At 35.9% G+C, this 21,416-nt stretch overlaps 2 pseudogenes; one reads left to right on the forward strand and one right to left on the reverse strand.

The window, feature by feature from the left end:
• Positions 1 to 5,354: 5,354 nt before the first annotated feature.
• LOC148956064 (uncharacterized) lies at positions 5,355 to 7,171 on the forward strand (annotated as a pseudogene).
• A 5,852-nt stretch (positions 7,172 to 13,023) lies between these two features.
• Positions 13,024 to 14,914, reverse strand: LOC148956065 (uncharacterized; annotated as a pseudogene).
• Positions 14,915 to 21,416: the final 6,502 nt, after the last annotated feature.

Below are 21,416 nucleotides of genomic sequence, written 5' to 3' on the forward strand. Positions count from 1 at the left end.
GTGGTAGCAGTATTAGTGGTGGTAGTTGTTGTAGTAGTGATAGCTTGCAAATATTGCCTTTTTGATTATCTCCCTTATCATTCGTGAGAGTTCCAAATTCCTATACTTTGTCATTCCTGAGTTACGCTTTCTGGAAAATCCGTATGCACATAACGTGTTTTGATTTAGCTCAACACTCTACTTAACATTCTCTGAATGATTCACCTTAATGCCTTTCGTCTTTTCGAAAAGCTCCCAATACATACCTTTCTTAATAGCATATGCTATACGTAAACAACGAACGAACTGCCCTGAGCACTGTGGCGAGGTTGACATACCCAAAGACATAACTACTGGATCTTTTACCAATTCCGAACAAAATAGCTCTCTTAAGTTTTGATTGAATGTGTTCTGGGGAATGGTTAGCTTGGGGATAATGGTTGCCCTCCATTTACTTCTGTCTCTGTACAAGGGTATTAGAACCTCGGACTTCCATTCAAATAAGGCCCCTCCAAACCGAAGTTTATGCGACCATCCGTTCCATAAGAACCTTGTGTGCCCCGGAGCAAAACTTAAAACCCTTGCCCCTAGGCTGTAGGGGATTGTGTCCACCCTGCAGACATTGTTGTATGCTCTTTGGACTCTTGTAAACAAAATGGCTATCTTTCAATTTTTATCGGATGCATTTGGGGAAAAGAGGACATCAGGGAGGGGGAGGCGGCTAGTTGCCGTCCATCACTTTTGACTTCTAAAAGAAAACTAGAACTATATAGATCCAATTAAATAAACCTCCTCTAAAGCTCGCACGACCACTTCTTTCATAAAAACCGTATTCTCCCAGGGCACAGCTTGAAACCCTTGTCCTCAGACTCTGGGGGGTTGTGTCAACCTTAAAAGACTTGTTATGTGATCTTTGGACTATTTTTTTAACAAATGGCTATCTCAAAATCTTTATCAGATGCATTTGTGTAAAATACGATTTGTGGGATTATTTTGATAATATATGAAACGTGACTGCTACATCTGTGAGCTCTAGTACTCCTCTTTGCAACTTCAGAGCCTATCTTGGACCCCCATGTTTACATTCAGTGGTCTTGAACCCTGTTTCTGAGTTTGAGGTAGCTCGGATCGTAAATGCACTTAAAGGTTCATCGTCTTCAGGGCCAGACAGAATTCCTACAAGGGTTATCCGTGCCGTTCTTCCTGCTATTCTGTCACCATTGACTAAGCTTGTCAATCTGTCTTTCGTGAAATGAATTTTCCCTGAATCACTCAAGCGAGCTAAGTTTATAGTGCTGTATAAAGGTGGGTCCCGGAGTGATCCTGCTAATTATAGGCCAATTTCTCTTCTATCTGTTTTCAGCAAAATTTTTGAGAAGGCTATGCTATCCAGGCTTCTTAGTTTTCTGGATGTCAAAATTTTTTTTTCATGATTTCCAGTTTGGATTCCGAGCAAATCACTCTACAGAGCATGCTTGCGCATCTCTCTTGAATTTCAGTCATTCGGCAATAGATTTTGGTCTTATCCCGGCAGCTTTATTTTTGGATGTTCGTAAAGCTTTTGATTCTTTGACTCATCAGATTCTTCTTTGGAAACTATCGCATATTGGTATAAGAAACATTGTTTTCTCTTGGTTTGAATCATATCTTTCTGGTAGACTTATTTCAATTGATCCGCTTTTCCGGAGCCCTTCTGAAGTAGAATATGGTGTCCCCCAGGGATCTGTTCTTGGCCCCGTTTTATTTCTGATTTATTTCAATGATCTGATTTCAGCAGTCAAGAACACCAGTCCTCTGGTATGCTTCAATCTGTGTCATCCGGATGTTCCTTCGTGTCCCAATGCTACTTCTAATGAAGATTGCCTCGTTGCTTTTGCTGACGACAGCACTTTTGGGACTCTAGGGAAGACGGAATGTGATGTCTGGTCTAATCTGGTGGCAATATTTGCGAAAGGAATTTCACAGTTTAAGGTAAATTACTTCGCCTTGAATTTTACCAAGTCACATTTTCTAATTTTTTATTGAATTGGCATATCTGTCCCTCAACTGACACAGCTTCATGGGTCACAAGGATCCTTATGTAGACCGGATAATTGGTTGGTCTGGTATCCAGGTACCCTGCTTGATGAAAACCTTTCGTTTAGACACAATATAGATATGATTAGGGTTAAGGTGTCACGGATTTTGGGTGTCATTTAAAAACTCAAACACACCTTTCCTGGATCTATTCTGAAGCTTCTTTTTTTCTGCCTTTGTCCAGTCACATGTCTCTAATTGCCCCATAGTATGGATGTCTACTTTTCCTTCTACACTGCGGTCGCTTTATTTAATGTATTATAAAAAAACGCGTCCGGTTATTGACACCAACCCTTCTTCACCAAGAACCCATCTAAATCTACAGTCTATCAACAATCTTTCTTGTGCTTCTTTTGTTTTTAATCAGCTTCATGGCAATCTTCAAAATCTCTTCAAAAAACTCCTCAGTTTATTTTTGATTCAGCTCCATATAACCTTCGTTCGTCACATAATATCTGCATTCCTCCTACTCCCACTATGCGGTCAGATTTCAATCCCCTCATCGCTTGTTATCAGGTTTGGAACTCCCTGCCTTATTCATTAAATAAATGCCACTCGTTTGGCACTTTCAAGAGGATTCTTAAGGACCATTTAGTTAAGAATCAAACAGAATAATTTTTTTTTTTTTTTTTTGTTGTGTTAATGTCCCCTGAAGGTTTAGTTCTGTTTTATGGTGATCTTCTCTGCGCTATGACTCCCAGGCCTCAGGTATGACTATCAATATTTATTGCTGAATTTTGTATAGTTCACTAATGAGTAGCATCCATGAAGAAGGGTTAAATTTTATTGCTTTCGTACCATTTTATTATAGTCCAATAACTATAAGCCTTACGACTGAAATAACCCATAAGTGTCAATTTTTCTACCTAGCCTAAGAAGTAAGCAGAGCTGATTGAATTGGGATTTATATAGCTTTAAATACATGTTTAAAAGGGCTGTACATGGCTTAAGGCTAATCGTCTTTATTAGTGGCTAATGCTATTTTCCCTATGCTAGGAAATCGGGAATAACTGCTGCGATATAAGTGATTTTGCGCTGATTTTTTTTTTGACGACTCCCGAGTTAGAAAGTAAAATAATGTTGGATTCACTTGTTCTATATATTTGTTTACTTTTGTCGAAAAAAAGTAAACAATTTATTTTAGTTTGTTGAATAAAAATTTAGTAGATGGGAAATGAAAGTATATAGTTTTTCGGTTTATTCTACTGGTATTTAAAAAAAAAATGTTGGTTACAGAATTAATAATTTTTATTTTTTTTTGGTGCAAAAAATTATTTTTAGTTTTCATTATTTTCTTGCTATAAGGCATGAAATCTGCTCCAAAGGCTAGAATTTTGGACAGTATGCAGATTTTATAATCTACAATGATTACAGAAAGTGTCTGATGTCTACCACAATTTAAATTAAATACAAAAGCAAAAAAATACAAATAAAAAAATTGCTCGATTTTTACTTTATTTTCCCACTGTTTCCCGCTTGGTAGCGTTATTTCGTCAGCCAATAGGAAGAAAGCCCGCAATTTTGATTGGACTCTGTTCTGTATATCATTGACCTTTGAGCCATGAGGAAGAAAAATATAAACAGAAGGTGGCTGAATTTAAAATACCGGTAAGTAAATATTACATATACTAATGTTCATTCCATCCAGTCCAGAAGCTTTTAAAATTGCTTCCGATGGGTTCTGGGTTTACATCCCCTTCAATCTAAAATTTATGGAAAAAAACTTTTTTTATATGTACAATGGTTAGGAGAAAAATTCACATTAGGCTTCCCAGACACGTACAATGTAATTTTCTGGAGGAGGATGCAGAAAAATCTTACCAGCTCTAAACACACAATAAAAATTTCTGTTTCAGGTGAAAGGATGTTTTATGATTTGGAGGAAGATTAACTACTTGCCTCCAGGATATCCAATAGAGGAAGCAAACTTGCTTGAAAGTTTTTTAGCTTTGTTTTTTGGGCGAGGAAGGGGAGTAGGGGGCCTTTTTAGCCCCTGGTTTCCAGCTATCAGACTTGTGAAGCTATGAAGAAGACATCCCAGGGCCTTGACACTGGAGTTCTGGTATATAATGATATGCAATAAGCTTTACTTCGGCTTTTTTTTTATAGTAGTTTCTAAAGGGAAAAAACAATAATCTATCCCTGAGCTATTCCTGAGATTTGTAAAGTTATGTCTATCCTTATGAGCTGTATAAAACAGAGCACTTCCAATGGATCATATGAAAATAAAAATGTAATGAAAGTGGAGAAAGCAAAAAATATTAACTCAGGAGGTGTGAAGTGGAGACCTTGGCTGAAATTGCCGAGGATCTGGAAGATGCAGCTAGACGGCATGATAATAAAATGTTGTATTGACATGTTAATAAATTAAGAGGGAGTAGTCAATCCGGATTTGTCCCAGTGTGGTCCAATCCCCCTTTCTAAGACTATAATGAGAGAAAGTTTGAGATGGCTAGGGCACGTTCTGCGGATGAGAGATGACAGACTGCTGAAGATTTTTTCTTTTCGGCCAACCACCTAGGGCTAAACGGAAACCAGGTCGTCTGTGGTTGGAGCGGAATGATGTCATACAGAAAGATTCAAGGGAACGGGGAACTTCCAAGGAGGGTGTAAAAAGGGGGCTTTGAATATAGTAAGCTGGGTTGGGGGCGTGTGTAGCTGTTTTGGCCTCAGGTGACTTAGTGCTGCGGTGAGTTGTTAGCAGTAGTAGTGTTTCCAATACATCAATAATTACTTCCCTTGTGTGTATATATGTTGTGAATGATGGGTTTATCAACCAGCATTCCTTTTTATGTTTCATTTTTTATTTTTAGGAAGAAACACCTTGGAGAACAAAAAGAGTATTTTTCAACCTCATCTGAAATTACAGAAGAACTTTCAGTAAATCCTAAACTAAACGAAGTAAAGCATTTGGGAAGCGGTGGAGGTTCTTCTGGTTTCGATAGATCGGCAACATTTACCGATATTGACTTATCTGGAATTCCAGATGGAAACTGCATTGTAAATCGAAGATGTTTCCTCAGTGAATGAGCTTCTGTATTCACACACAAGATTAGTTGTAGACTATCATATGAAAATTTGATAATAAAACAATTAGAAAAGAAAGGCCTGCAAACTGAACTGAAAGTTAAATGTAAAAAGTGTAACTGGGAAAAGAGGATTAAAAATGAACCAGAATGTCCAGTAACAAGTGTAAAAGAATATCTTTCAAGCTTTACTACAGAAAGTAAACAAGTTACTTTCTCAAAAAAGACTCAATTTTAAAAGGGTGCTTGAATTTGAAGGCCATGTGGGGAGCCATGAGGACTGGAGGTGGATATTCTACATTGTGGGAACTCTTCGGAGTGCTTGAAGTGAAGTCAATGTCGCAAATAGTTTATTCACGTATTGAGAGACAGATGGGTAGTGCTTGGATGAATAGTTTGTCGGAGATTTTGCGAGAAAATGGACGAGAGGCCTTACAATTAGCCATTCATGAAGACAGGTATAAAGAGGACTCATACTGGACGAAAGTGATATGTGATGGAGGGTGGAATAAGCGTAGCAAAGGGCATGATTATTCAGCCAAAGGATGTGTTGCAGTTATCATAGATGCATTTACGAAAAAACTGTTATATGTTGGCATAAAAAATAAATACTGTTATATGTGTTTTTCTTCTGCAAACTCTAAAGTAAGTCCTAAAGACCATTTCTGTTTTCTGAACTATAACGGAAATTCGAAGAGTATGGAAACAAACATTCTAGCTGAAGGCTTTCGTTCCAGTGAAGAGATGCATGGATTACAGTTTTTAGAGTTTATTGGTGACGGTGATTCAAGCGTTTTTTATAAGCTAAAACAGTGTGTCTCTTACAGTTCAAACATACGGAAAGATGAATGTGCAAATCACGTCACAAAGAACTATACAACGCATCTGTATAACTTGTGCAAAATAAGAAAGCTTTGTGCACCAAATTTCTTCCCAGAGGAATTATCCAGCAATTGACCAAAAATTTAAGGGGTTCGATCAAAATAAATTCCGAAAATAATGGAACAGCGGAAGAATTGAAGAACCTGTTAAAAAGAGGTCCGTAAAAGTCGGTGGAATACTCTGCCCATGCACGTGTTTGAGGATGTTATGACAGGGGTAGAGGTTGTGTGTCGAAAATCAGAGCAGCTCCGAAATGACGTAACTAAAAACTTAGCTGAAAGCTACATGTCAGTTGTTGCAAAGTTCATCGGGGGAAAGCGAATAAGCCGGTCTAAGGGAGGTTCATACCATGCAAGAGTAAATGGAGCCAGCCTTGCTTATAATTCAGGTCCAAAATGGCATCAATTAGCTTGGAAAAATATTTTTAGGTCCACTCCTTCTTGCTTGACGAAAAAGTATTGCAAAAAAACAGCAGAACATCGCTTAAGATCTAAACGTAATTTGACCAGTTATTATAGTTCTCTTGGAGGAAAACATTTTGCTAAGTTAAAAAACAGAAATAACAACTTTGGCGATCGGGAATATGGACCAAACTGCAATAAGCCAGATATGACTTCTGATTAAATAAGCTCAGCCAGACGAAAATATACTAAGCAACATTTAAAATTGGATAGTGCCAGTATTAGCCGTTTGTTTTATAATACCAAGGGGCAATCAAAAAATGAGAACTGGGTTGAAGAGAGATCTAGGAGAATAACGAGCAGTTATTTTCATAAAATTGCAACTAGAAAAAATAGCATTAGAGTTCCAATTGTTAAGCAAATTCGAAATTAGGGACCTAAATTCTGCTCTGCCCTTATGAAAAAGGGTTTGGATTTAGAAGTAGTTGCTCTAGAAGCATATGAAAAGAAATTCAACTTAAATGTTATAAAGGAAGATAAAATAGGACTTAATGTGCATCCACAGCATCAATATCTTGGTGCATCTGTAGATGGATAGCTCCCTGATGGCACACCTATAGAGATAAAAACTCTACATAACATACCAGAATTCAAAACCATTTTTGATGCTGCTCAGTCCAAAAATCTAGTCAAAGGATTTTTTATTGAATTATCCAGTGAAGGTCTTCAGTTAAAAAAAAAATCATAGGTATTTTGCCCAGATACAAGGCCAATTCGAGTTACTAGATAGGAATATATTCCACTTAATAGTTTTTAACTCCATTGATGACTGGGAAACAATTACAGTTCACCGGTCAAAAGAATACTGGGAGAAAATATTTCCAAAGCTTGTAGCTTTCTGGAATGAATCCTTACTACCTGAAATTTAAGAATCGAGGTTGGTAAGGAATATGGAAATCAGAGAGCCTATGGTCTCAGAGGATATGAACATCAGAGGGCCAAGCTCGTCTCAAGAAACCAAAAGAGGGAAGAAAAGAAGGTCAAGTCTGGTTGACGTGGACAACAAGAAAAATACACAGAAGGGATCGGGAGAATACGAAGAATCCACCAGTCATTCAGCGCATGAAAACAGCGGTTTTGAAGAAATATTTTGGTCTGATTTGGAATAAATGAATCTTTGTGTTTGATGTATTTTATGTGATGCATTTTGATGTACTTGTATTTTTGATGTGATGTGACAGTGATGTGATTATTACGGCTCTTTAATTTTAATTAGTAAGTGTGTAATGTACATTCCCAGCTAGCTGTGATGATCAAAGTCGCGTCCTTTTACCAGGCTTGTCCCATATCCACCATGCTTGGCATAGTTCCAACACTCTTGGTATAGCTCTCAGAGGTCCGCCGTTCTTTGCACACTCCCACCACGCTTGGTAAGCACTGCCTGGTGTACATGATTTCAGAGAGTGGAAAGCCACTCGATTTTCCATTGTTTTCTTTCCACCATTTTCATCGTCACTTGTCTCATATCCGATGCCGTTGCTACAGTGAAGCAGGAGGTTGATTTACATCATCCTTGACATCATTGTCTTAAGGGTAATTGTCCCTTAAGGGTAATTGTCTTTATTGTTCCCGCTCAATTTTCAAAACTGATCTTACAGATCTTGGTAACGCCACTGCTGGTATCTCGTCGATAGCAAACCCTGTATGAGACTATTAACAGAAACATAATTAGTCTTCGACACCTGGGTTCTTTTTTGTTAATCCAGTTTAACGCAGGAGAAAAAAACAAAAGTAAAAGCACGTTAGATTCTATGAAGATCAAAGTAGATGAGCAGGTTAGGATATGTAGAAGAAAATATAACCACTTCTGAACTAAAAATTGTATTTTTTTGCATATGAAATTAATCTTGATTGGGTGACTTTGGGAAAAAATGAGCGTGGGAGGGGGCCAAGTTGCCCTTCAATTTTTTGGTCACTTAAAAAGAGCACTAGAACTTTTAATTTCCGCTCGAATGAGCCCTATCACGATATTATAGGAACACTGTATAGGTATGATCTCACCTGGAAAAAAACAAAAACAAAAAAACACCCATCCGTGGTGATCTCTCTTCTGAAAAAAAAACTACAAAAGTTCACATTTTTTTAGCTAGGACCTTGAAACCTCATTATTAGGTTTTTCTAATACGCTGCATCTGATTATGTGATTTTCATTAGAGTTCTATGACTTATAAGGGTTTTTCCCCCTTTTTTCTAAAATAAGTCATATTTTATCAGACGCGTAACTTATGATATATATTTGAAATCAGCATAAAAATCTGATTCTTCTGAGGCATCTATTGGTATAAAAACTCTGTTTTTTAGAGTTTCGATTACTATTGAGCCGGGTCACTCCTTATTTACAGTTCGTTACCACGAACTGTCTGACAATGGGTAAAGTTCATAACTTCCAGCCCTTCCCACGGGAACTGTGGGGGATTAAGTCATCCTAAAAGAAATATTTATTAGATTTTTGACTATGCTAAACAAAATTGCTATCTCAAAATTTCAATAGGGTGACTTCGGGAAAAGATTGAGCGTGGGTGGGGGCCTAGTTTCCCTCCAATTTTTTGGTCACTTAAAAAGGTTATTAGAACTTTTAGTTTCTATTCGGATGAGTTCTCTTACCTTATTTTAGGTATACTTGATCAATACGATTATCCCTGGGGAAATAAAAAAAAAAAGAAAAAAAAACAAATAAACACTCATCCGTGATCTTTCTTCTGACAAAAATACAAAATTCCGCATTTTTGCAGATAGGAGCTTGAAACTTCCGCAAAAGGGTTTTCTGATACGCTGAATCCGATGATGTGATTTTTATTAAAGTTCAATGACTTTTTGGGGGTTTTCCCCTCTTTTTTCGAAAATAAGGCAAATTTTCTCAGGCGCGTAACTTTTGATGAATATAACTAAACTTAATAAAACTTATATATTTGAAATCAGCATAAAAATTTGATTCTGTTGATGCATCTATGGGCATCAAAACTCCGGTTTTTAGAGTTTTAGTTACTATTGAACCAGGTCGCTCCTTACTTACAGTTTGTTACCACGAACCGTTTGATATCAAAAGAATCGGCTTATTATGCTGATTACAAATATAAAGTTTTATTAAGTTTTGTGTTACCTACCAAAGGTTACAAGCCTGAGAAAAATTGCCTGATTTTTGGAAAAGAGGGAAAATACCCCCTAAAAGTTAAAGAACTCTATTAAAAATCACATCACCAGATTCAGCGTATTAGAGGATCCTACTGTAAAGGTTTCAGGCAGGGTGTTACCACTTCGAATAACCGTCATAAGCATCAAAAGTCATAACATCCAAAAGCAAAATCCGTCAGAACCACCAACAGTAACAACATGACAAAAAAACAGTAAGTATATCAGAGCAATAAGTATATATCAGTTTATAAGCAAAATTCGTATATATATTTTCACATCAGGGGGGTAAGGATAAAGCATAGCATATATTAAATACTTAACCTAACCTAACCTAGGTACCTTTTCCCCCTTAAACCCCCAAAAAGTATAGTTTTAAATTTTGGATGTTGTGACGGTTGGTGGTTCTGACGGATTATTTTGTCGATGTTATGATGGATTTTGTGGATGTTATGGCGTTGGATGTCCTGACGGTTGGATGTTATTACGCCTTTCCGTTTCAAACTCCTGTCTGAAAAAATGTGGAATTCCGTATTTTTTTACCAGAAGAATGATCACAGATGCCTGTTGTTTTTTTTTCCAGGGGTGATCGTATCTACCCAGTGATTCTAGAATGTCGGGAGAGAGGTCACTCGAACAGAAATTAAAAGTTCTAGTGCCCTTTTTAAGTTACCAAGAAGATTGGAGAGCAACAAGACCCCTCCCATGCCCCTTTTCTTCTAAAACCGGCAATTCAATATTTGAGAGCGCCATTTTGTTCAGCATAGTTGAAAGGCCCAATAAATATCCTTTGCAGTTAACATAACCCCCGCAGCCCCTGGGGAAAGGTCTTTGAGTTATAAATTTTGCCCATTTTTTATGTATAGTATTTGTTTCTGGGAATTGTGCCTACATTTTTAGGATGGGGGAGGGGAGAATTTTTTGCTGGGATAACTTTCCAAGGGTAGAATTTTCCATGTGGAAGGAAGTTCGGGGGGGGGGGGGTGAACTTTAAAGGGGAAATTTTATCATGGGGGACTTTCCCGTAAATCATGTACGAAATTATTTTTGTATGTCTTGTTTTAGCTTTACCGACTCAATTTTACCCACGGAGATGTTGAGGGTAATTGTCCTGGTTAAATTTTCACTGGGATTTAATTATCTATAGGATATTTTTGTGGGGAGGGGATTTTTCCGTGTAGATTTAGCCAGATTTTCTGGCATTATTTAAAAAATGATCAGAAATTAAGTAAAAAAATAAATATTCATTTATTTATTTGTTTATGCATGTATGTATTTTAAAATTTTTCCCCCACAACGGCTCCATGTTTTTATTTTAAAATTGTCACCCTGGGATATTTTGACTGAAAAAAAAAAAGATCTAGTTGGGTCACAATTTTGATAAATTTTTTAAGAGCCCTAATTTCAAAAAGAATTCATATGAGTAACGTCATATCTATGAACATATTTCAAAAGCACAAATACGTCATTTCCGCGCCAGAAGCTGTTCTTTCATTTTTAGTATCTATGGCGCATGTAAAAATACACAAAAACATGGCTAAGCATAAAATATCAAATGTAATGATTCTATTTACAAAAGATATTTCCAGCAGTTTGATAATATCTCAAGGACATAAACATAAATTAACTATTGCTCAAAATGAACAAACTAGAGCATCAAATGAGACAAGATCAAGAGGACGACATTCAAAAACGTAAATCCGCAATCTGTGAAAATGAACATTCTAGACCATCAAATGTGACATGACTAATCCAAGCAGCTAAGGCAAAGGGTATTGAAAAAAATATCTGATGATAAAGAAAATGCTTACTTTACTTACTTATGTCTCCTGCCGGGCGCTGCTCGGCGTAGAGAGTGACGTCTGCCTCCTCCATCCACTTCGGTCCATGGCAAGCGTTTGCACATCGCTCAACCTGATATTTGCCATCGCCAGGAACTTGGACAGGCTGTCAGACCATCGTTTCTTCGGTCGGCCGCGAGGTCGCTTCCAACCGGCTTTGACAGGGTCGAAGTCATGGATCGTTTTCGCAGGTATATGTGGAGGCATTCGAAGTAGGTGTCCGAACCATCGTAGTGTTCGCTCGGCTGCTTGGGTCGAAAACCGAGACTGCTTGGTGAGCTGCAGCAACTTCTCATTGCTGACAAAGTCGAACCATCGTAGACCTTACGCATAGTTAACCGGCATCTAAATTAACACTCTCTAAAAAACGAAACTGAAATATACAGAAATGCATGGTTAAAAGATAAGCAGCAGGGCTAATTGAAACGAGTCAATAGCGAAAGCGATGCGGTCACTGAAAAAAAATTCTAAAGTAATGATGAACGAAATTGAAGAACAAAGACATATGAGTTTAAAAGATAAGCGGCAGCGAGACTTACAGCAAGGGAAAAAAGAGAAGTACAAAAAATGCGGTTACAAGACACACTACAATGGAAATCAGGACGAATCAAAAATTAAAGTGAAGAACAAAGAAATATGTGGCTAAAAGATATGTAACAGTGGAGATATTGGAAGAAATATTGCGAGAGACAAAAAACTATGCCAAGGGTTACATGAAAATGTCCAGGATAATGTAAATCAGCTTGCTGCTTCAATGGAGCAACAGCCATGGATACGAGACAAGTGACAATGAAAATCGATATATATAAAAGCCTGTTTATCACATCACAAATAAAAAATTGTTAAACACATGCAAAAAGTCAAGGATGATGTAAATCAACCTCCTGCTTCACTGTAGCAACAGCATCGGATATGAGACAAGTGACGATGAAAATGGTGGGAAGAAAAAGATGGAATATCAAGTGGCTTTCCACTCTCTGAAATCATGTACACCAGGCAGTGCTTACCAAGCGTGGTGGGAGTGTGCAAAGAACGGCGGACCTGGGAGAGCTATACCAAGAGTGTTGGAACTATGTCAAGCACGGTGGATATGGGACAAGCCTGGTAAAAGGACGCGACTTTGATCATCACAGCAAGCTGGGATTGTACATTATACACTTACTAATTAAAATTAAAGAACCGTAATAATCACATCACTGTCACATCACATCCAAAATACAAGTACATCAAAATGCATCACATAAAATACATCAAACACAAAGATTCATTTATTCCAAATCAGACCAAAATATTTCTTCAAAACCGCTGTTTTCATGCGCTGAATGACTGGTGGATTCTTCGTTGTCTCCCGATTCCTTCTGTGTATTTTTCTTGTTGTCCACGTCAACCAGACTTGACCTTCTTTTCTTCCCTCTTTTGGTTTCTTGAGACGAGCTTGGCTCTCTGATGTTCATATTCTCTGAGACCATAGGCTCTCTGATTTCCATATTCCTTACCAACCTCTAGTCTAAGATTTCAGGTAGAAGGATTCATTCTAGAAAGTTTCAAACTTTGAAAATACTTTCGCCCAGTATTCTTTTGACAGGTGAACTGTAACTATTTCCCAGTCATCAATGGAGTTAAAAACTATTAAATGGCATATCTTTCTATCTAGTATCTCGAGTTGGCCTTGTATCTGGGAAAAATACCCACGATTTTTTTTTTAACTGAAGACCTTCACTGGATAATTCAATAAAAAATCCTTTGACTAGATTTTTGGACTGAGCAGCATCATAAATGGTTTTGAATTCTGGTATATTATGTACAGTTTTTATCTCTATAGGTGTGCCATCAGAGAGCAATCCATCTACAGATGCACCAAGATATTGATGCTGTGGATGCACACTAAGTCCTATTTCATCTCCCTTTATGACATTTAAGTTGAATTTCTTTTCATACTCTTCTAGAGCAACTACTTCTAAATCCAAACCCTTTTTCGTAAGGGCAGAGCAGCATCTAGGTCCCAAATTTCGAATGTGCTTAACAATTGGAGCAGTTCTAATGCTATTTTTTCTCGTTGCAATTTTATGAAAATAACTGCTTGTTATTTTTCTAGATCTCTCTTCAACCCAGTTCTCATTTTTTTATTGCCCCTTGGTATTATAAACAAACGGCTAATACTGGCAATATCCAATTTTAAATTTTGCTTAGTATATATTTGTCTGGCTGAGCTTATTTCATCAGAAGTCATATCTGGCTTATTGCAGTTTGGTCCATATTCCCGATCGCCAAAGTTGTTATTTCTGTTTTTTAACTTAGCAAAATGTTTTCCTCCAAGAGAACTATAATAACTGGTCAAATTACGTTTAGATCTTAAGCGATGTTCTGCTGTTTTTTTGCAATACTTTTTCGTCAAGCAAGAAGGACTGGACCTAAAAATATTTTTCCAAGCTAATTGATGCCATTTTGGACCTGAATTATAAGCAAGGCTTGGCTCCATTTACTCTTGCATGGTATGAACCTCCCTTAGACCGGCTTATTTGCTTTCCCCCGATGAACTTTGCAACAACTGACATGTAGCTTTCAGCTAAGTTTGTAGTTACGTCATTTCGGAGCTGCTCTGATTTTCGACACACAACCTCTACCCCTGTCATAACATCCTCAAACACGTGCATGGGCAGAGTATTCCACCGACTTTCTATTTTGTCATTAATGAATTTAGGGCAACCGGAATCGCATTTTTTGTGGTTTCCAAAAACATTGTAGGCATACGAACCTCTTTTTAACAGGTTCTTTAATTCTTGCGCTGTTCCATTATTTTTGAAATTCATTTTGATCGAACCCCTTAAATTTTTTGTCAGTTGTAGGATAATTCCTCTGGGAAGAAATTTGGTCTACAAACCTTTCTTATTTTGCACAAGTTATATAGATGCGTTGTATAGTTCTTTGTGACGTGATTGGCACATTCATCTTTCCGTATGTTTGAACCGTAAGAGACACACTGTTTTAGCTTATAAAAAACACTTGAATCACCGTCACCAATAAACTCTAAAAACTGTAATCCATGCATCTCTTCACTGGAACGAAAGCCTTCAACTAGAATGTCTGTTTCCATACTCTTCGAATTTCCGTTATAGTTCAGAAAACAGAAATGGTCTTTAGGACTTACTTTAGAGTTTGCAGAAGAAAAACATATATAACAGTATATATTTTTTATGCCAACATATAACAGTTTTTTCGTAAATGCATCTATGATAACTGCAACACATCCTTTGGCTGAATAATCATGCCCTTTGCTACGCTTATTCCACACTCCATCACATATCACGTTTGTCCAGTATGAGTCCTCTTTATACCTATCTTCATGAATGGCTAATTGTAAGGCCTCTCGTCCATTTTCTCGCAAAATTTCCGACAAACTATTCATCCAAGCACTACCCAGCTGTCTTTCAATACGGGAATAAACTATTTGCGACATTGGCTTCACTCCAAGCACTCCGAAGAGCTCACACGGTGTAGAATATCCACCTCCAGTGCCCATGGCTCCCCAAACGGCCTTCAAATTCAAGCAACTTTTTAAAATTGAGTCTTTTTTTGAGAAAGTAACCTGTTTACTTTCTGTAGTAAAGCTTGAAAGACATTATTTTACACTTGTTACTGGACATTCTGGTTCATTTTTAATCCTCTTTTCCCAGTTACACTTTTTACATTTAACTTTCAGTTCAGTTTGCAGGCCTGTCTTTTCTAATTGTTTTATTATCAAATTTTCATATGATAGTCTACAACTAATCTTGTGTGTGAATACAGAAGCTACTTCACTGAGGAAATGTCTTAGATTTACAATGCAATTTCCATCTGAAATTCCAGATAAGTCAATATCGGTAAATGTTGATTGACCCATCTATACCAGAAGAACCTCCACCGCTTCCCAAATTCTGTGCTTCGTTTAGTTTAGGATTTACTGAAAGTTCTTCTGTAATTTCAGATGAGGCTGAAAAATCATCTTTTTGTTCTCCAAGCTGTACCTTTCTAAAAATAAAAAATGAAACATAAAAAGGAATGCTGGTTGATAAACCCATCATTCACAACATATATACACATAAGGGAAGTAATTATTGATGTATTGGAAACACTACTACTACTAACAACTCACCGCAGCACTAAGTCACCTGAGGCCAACACAGCTACACACGCCCCCAACCCATCTTATTATATTCAAAGCCCCCTTTTTACACCCTCCTTGGAAGTTCCCATTTCCCTTGAATCTTTCTTTATGACATCATTCCGCTCCAACCACAGACGACCTGCTTTCCGTTTAGCCCTAGGTGGTTGGCCGAAAAGAAAAAATCTTCAGCAGTCTGTCATCTCTCATCCGCAGAACGTGCCCTAGCCATCTCAAACTTTCTCTCATTATAGTCTTAGAAAGGGGGATTGGACCACACTGGGACAAATCCGGATTGACTACTCCCTCTTAATTTATTAACATGTCAATACAACATTTTATTATCATGCCGTCTAGCTGCATCTTCCAGATCCTCGCAATTTTAGCCAAGGTCTCCACTTCACACCTCCTGAGTTCATATTTTATGCTTTCTCCACTTTCATTACATTTTTATTTTCATATGATCCATTGGAAGTGCTCTGTTTTATACAGCTCATAAGGATAGACATAACTTTACAAATCTCAGGAATAGCTCAGGGATAGATTAATGTTTTTTCCCTTTAGAAACTACTATAAAAAAAAAGCCGAAGTAAAGCTTATTGCATATCATTATATACCAGAACTCCAGTGTCAAGGCCCTGGGATGTCTTCTTCATAGCTTCACAAGTCTGATAGCTGGAAACCAGGTGCTAGAAAGGCCCCCTACTCCCCTTCCTCGCCCAAAAAACAAAGCTAAAAAACTTTCAAGCAAGTTTGCTTCCTCTATTGGATATCCTGGAGGCAAGTAGTTAATCTTCCTCCAAATCATAAAACATCCTTTCACCTGAAACAGAAATTTTTATTGTTTGTATAGAGCTGGTAAGATTTTTCTGCATCCTCCTCCAGAAAATTACATTGTACGTGTCTGGGAAGCCTAATGTGAACTTGTCTCCTAACCATTGTACATATAAAAAAAAGTTTTTTTCCATAGATTTTAGATTGAAGGGGATGTAAAACCAGAACCCAACGGAAGTAATTTTAAAAGCTTCTGGACTGGATGGAATGAACATAGTATATGTAATATTTACTTACCGGTATTTTAAATTCAGCCACCTTCTGTTTATATTTTTCTTCCTCATGGCTCAAAGGTCAATGATATACAGAACAGAGTCCAATCAAAATTGCGGGCTTTCTTCCTATTGGCTGACGAAATAACGCTACCAAGCGGGAAACAGTGGGAAAATAAAGTAAAACTCGAGCAATTTTTTTATTTGAATTTTTTTGCTTTTGTATTTATTTTAAATTGTGATAGACATCAGACACTTTCTGTAATCATTGTAGATTATAAAATCTGCATACTGTCCAAAATTCTAGTCTTTGGAGCAGATTTCATGCCTTATAGAAAGAAAATAATGAAAACTAAAAATAATTTTTTGCACCAAAAAAAAATAAAAATTAATAATTCTGTAACCAACATTTTTTTTTTAAATACCAGTAGAATCAACTGCAAAAATATCTACTTTCATTTCCCAGCTACTAAATTTTTATTCAACAAACTAAAATAACTTGTTTTCTTTTTTTCGACAAAAGTAAACAAATATATAGAAAAAGTGAAACCTACATTATTTTACTTTTTAACTCGGGAGTCGTCAAAAAAAAAAATCAGCGCAAAATCACTTATATCGCAGCAGTTATTCCCGATTTCCTAGCATAGGGAAAATAGCATTAGCCACTAATAAAGACGATTAGCCTTAAGTTATGATATTCTTAATATCTTGGATAAGAGTTATGAACAACATCGTAACAGCTATTATGATGTTGGTTCTACCTGACAATACACATACAATTCTGTTTCGACGATAGGAAATCGCTTATAGTAATAATTATATTTTTCTTTTTGAGTCTTAGTTTATTTATTCTATTTTTTCTATAGTTTCCATTTTATATATATATTTTCTTTTCTTCTCCTTCATATGTGAGGAAGTGGTCATTTTAAATTTTCTTTTGTTTTTTATCTCTGAGTAAGCAATTCATATGTCTTCCCTCTTTGTACAGGCCAATGAGCCTTTGGGGGAATAATAACATGTAATATTGTCTGTGTATTTAATGAAGAATAAAACTTATCTTATCTTATTACCTTAGCCTAAAATTGGACGGCTCGGTTTAATTTGATTTTTGTCTCACCCATAGATGCTTTTATTTTGAATAGCTCATCAACTTCCCCAAGGATTCACAATCGGATAAACCCACACTTGGTGACAAGTTGACTACACGCTGGAGACCACAATAATGGACTGAATTGATGTTTTGTCAAGAGTAAGTTCTCTATGAAATGAAGCCGTAACTCATCTATTCTATTAACATAATTCTGTATCTCCCGTAGATACATAACAAGAAAAACGATAAGAAATAATAAAATAAATTCCTATAGAAACTTGATTCCAGGAAAATGTCACATTTTGAGCAGCAGATAATTGTCGAAAATTATTAGAAAAAGAAGACATTTCCACCTATGATTTGTCTCCAAAGTTAATTTATTCAACTTCAGTCCTAGCAAATATCAGTATATTTAAACAAAAAAGTAATAGATTCCCATCAAAAGATGCAAAGATTTTTTCATGAAGAAAAAGATAATTTTCTTTTGTTCGGATTTACTCTCTAAAAGAAATGGAAGTCAAATCATGTCCTTAGTTTTTGCTCATTATGCAGTCATACATTTAAATTTTTTCAAATAAACATCAAAAGAATCATCTCGTATTACACCAAGGCTTTATTTCCAGCATTTGCAATTCTTTCTAAGACTTTCTAATAATTGTTCTGCATGTAAATGTGGAATTTTCAAAAGCAGCACCATCAAATTCAAAATCAAGACACTTTATATATATTTATGAAAGTTATGATGTTTGTGTGCATTATATTACTACCGCCCCTGTATATCAAGTGGCGAGTTCTTAGAGGTCTCCATGCAGAGAGGTATAGAGTCCTGAGAGGTCATAGAGGTTTCTAGGTGGAATTTGATTCATCAGCCTTGAACTCACCTAATATCTAAAAACCAGAAAGAAGTAAAGAGACGTGTTTTGAAATCAATCCATCGAATTAAGTCATTTCAAATATAATCGAAATTACTCTATGTCAAAATATGATGTGTATTATCACCATTGATTTTAAATAGGCTATCATACAATCCGTGGAAACGAATGTTTATACGTGGTAACGACCCAGCTCAATAGTAACCGAAACTCTAAAACACGGAATATCAATAGATATATCAAAAGAATTTGCTTATTATACTGATTTCAAATTCAAAAGTTTCATTATGTTTAGTCTTACCCATCAAAAACTAAGAGCCAGGGAAAATTTGCCCAATTTTCGAAAAAGGGGAAAACACCCCCTAAAATAAATAGAATCATAATGATTCTTTAAATGATTCTATGGCTAACAGATTCAGCATATGAGAAAATCCGACTGTAGAAGTTTCAAGGTTCTATCTGCAATTAAATAAAAAAACAAGGTTTTTTAGCTGAAAGTAAGGAGTGACATTAAAACTTTAAACGAACACAAATTGTTCCGTATATGAAAGGGGCTGTCCCCTTTTAAACGCCTCGCTCTTTACGCTAAAGTTTCTTATTGTTTTAAAAAATAAAGTTGTGAGACAGAATCAAACTTTAGCGTAAAGAGCAAGGCGTTGGGGAAGAGAAAGCCCCTTTCATATACGGAATAATTTCTGTTCGTTTTAAGTTTTAATGTTGCTTCTTACCTTCAGATAAAAAAAACTAGTTTTTTTTTATTTAGTTTCTGAACAGTTTTTGAATTAATGCAGGTTATGATTTTGGCTCACTGTACATAAATAATTCAAAGAAAATTTTCATATTAATTTTACTTTTTTTGGCTAAATGGCTAACTCGAAAGTTTTATTTTAATTTTATTTTACGAACGTTTATACTAATAATAAATATAAGTAGCTTACGAATTAACTTACGTAAGGAACTTCTATATTCGTATATTTTAAAATACGCATATTTTACATTAACTTTAGCGTAAAGAACGTGATATTGACTAGGGGGTGAACCCAATCATGTACATAATAGTTTCTGTTCGTTTAAAGTTTTGATGTTGAAAAGTTTTCAGGTGGAAAGTTCTGGCCTTGGGAAGTCACAGGGGTTTTGAGCCCTGCTCATGTTAATTTCTGCTCGTTTTGAGTTTGACCCGGTTATTTATGGTAATTTCTGTCCGTTTCGGGTTTCATTTATTTATCGATGCTGATTTGTGGTAGTTTTACGCTTGGTACATTATTTGATTCTATTTTTGTTCATTTTTGGTTTAATTGAGTTCTTTACTTTTCTTTGAAAAACTTATTTTTTGGAAAAAGTTTTTTTATTTAATTTCTGTTCGTTTTATATTGACATAGTCTTTTCAGGTAAAAAGAAAATAATACTTTAAAATCTTTTTGTTTTTAAAAGACTTTATAGTTTGGCCTGCTATTTGTATCCTGGAGGAAAAATTTCATTACGATACTTTTTAACAACATAGACCCTTTTAAAAATCTGGACACAAATAGTAGTGTTTTATTTAGTTTCATACCTCCTTTAGTTGGCCTGAAATAGAAAACTTGATACCATTGGCGAAAAAATCTGTTTACTTTCTTTGATAGCTTGGATACACTTACATTATTTTGATTTGGTTAACCTTTAAGAGCAGAAGTAGCCCCAAAAGTTTGATCATAATAACCTCAGTTGAATTTGGGATACTGCTGAGATGCCTTATTGAAAATTACCATTAACACAGTGCATTTTGATTTAATCTTAAGGCAACATTTAGTTTCTAAACAGAATGGGCAAATGGGAGGGTGGGCGTGTGGAGGGGGACTAATTTTCCCTCCCCCTAGTCAATACCTTGCTATTTAAGCTAAAGTTCGAATTTTGTTCCAATTCTTGAAAAATTACCCCTTAATCACAAATGCCGTTAATTAGAATAAATAGCTCTTATGAAAGTACTAGATAATCTTTGGCTTAAAGAGCGAGGTATTGACTAGGGGGTGAACCCACTCATATACGTAATGATTTCTGTCGTTTTAAGTTTTGATTTGCTCCTTACTTTCAGTTGAAAACTTGTTTATTTTATATATAATTTCTGATTTCTAAGGTCACTTAAAAAGGGCACTAGAACTTTTAAGTTCCGTTTGAATGAGCCCTCTCACAATATTCTATGACCACTGGGTCGAAACGATCACCTTTTAAAAAAACAAGCATCGTCATGCTTCTTCGAGCAAAAAATGCAAATTTCTCAATTTTTGCAGGCAAGAGCGGGAAACTTCTTAAATAGCATTTTCTGATAAACGGAATAAGATGGTGTAATTTTCGTTAAAGTTAATTAAAAATGCAAAACTCCACATTTTTGCAGATAGGAGTTTGAAACTTCTTTAATAGTGTTCTTTGATAAGCTGAATCTGATGGTGGGATTTTCGTTACAGTTAATTAAAAAAAATCGCAATTAAAACAAAATTTTATTGTTTGAAAAAAATTGAGTTGTGAGAAAGTCAAACTTGAGCGTAAAGAGCGAGGCGTTGAGGAGGGGACAGCCCTTTTCATATACGGAATAATTTCTGTTCGTTTTAAGTGTTAACGTCTTTCCTTACTTTCAATTAAAAAAAACTTGTTTTTTTTTGTATTTCATTTGTGAACGTTTTTGAATTAATGCAGGTTTTGATTTTGGCTCACCGTGCATGAATAATTAAAACGAAATTTGCATATTAATTTTACTTTTATTTGGTTAAATGGCTTTTTCGAAACTCGCTGAATTTTATTTACGAACTTTTTTATTAGTAATAAATATACGTAACTTACGAATTAACTTACGTAGCCTAACGAACTTCTATATGCATATATTTTTAATACCTATATTA

Source organism: Artemia sp. Qi Xiang Cuo, chromosome 1, assembly GCF_049724085.1.
Source record: "Artemia sp. Qi Xiang Cuo chromosome 1, ASM4972408v1, whole genome shotgun sequence".
In the NCBI taxonomy this organism is placed as follows: Eukaryota; Metazoa; Arthropoda; class Branchiopoda; order Anostraca; family Artemiidae; genus Artemia; species Artemia sp. Qi Xiang Cuo.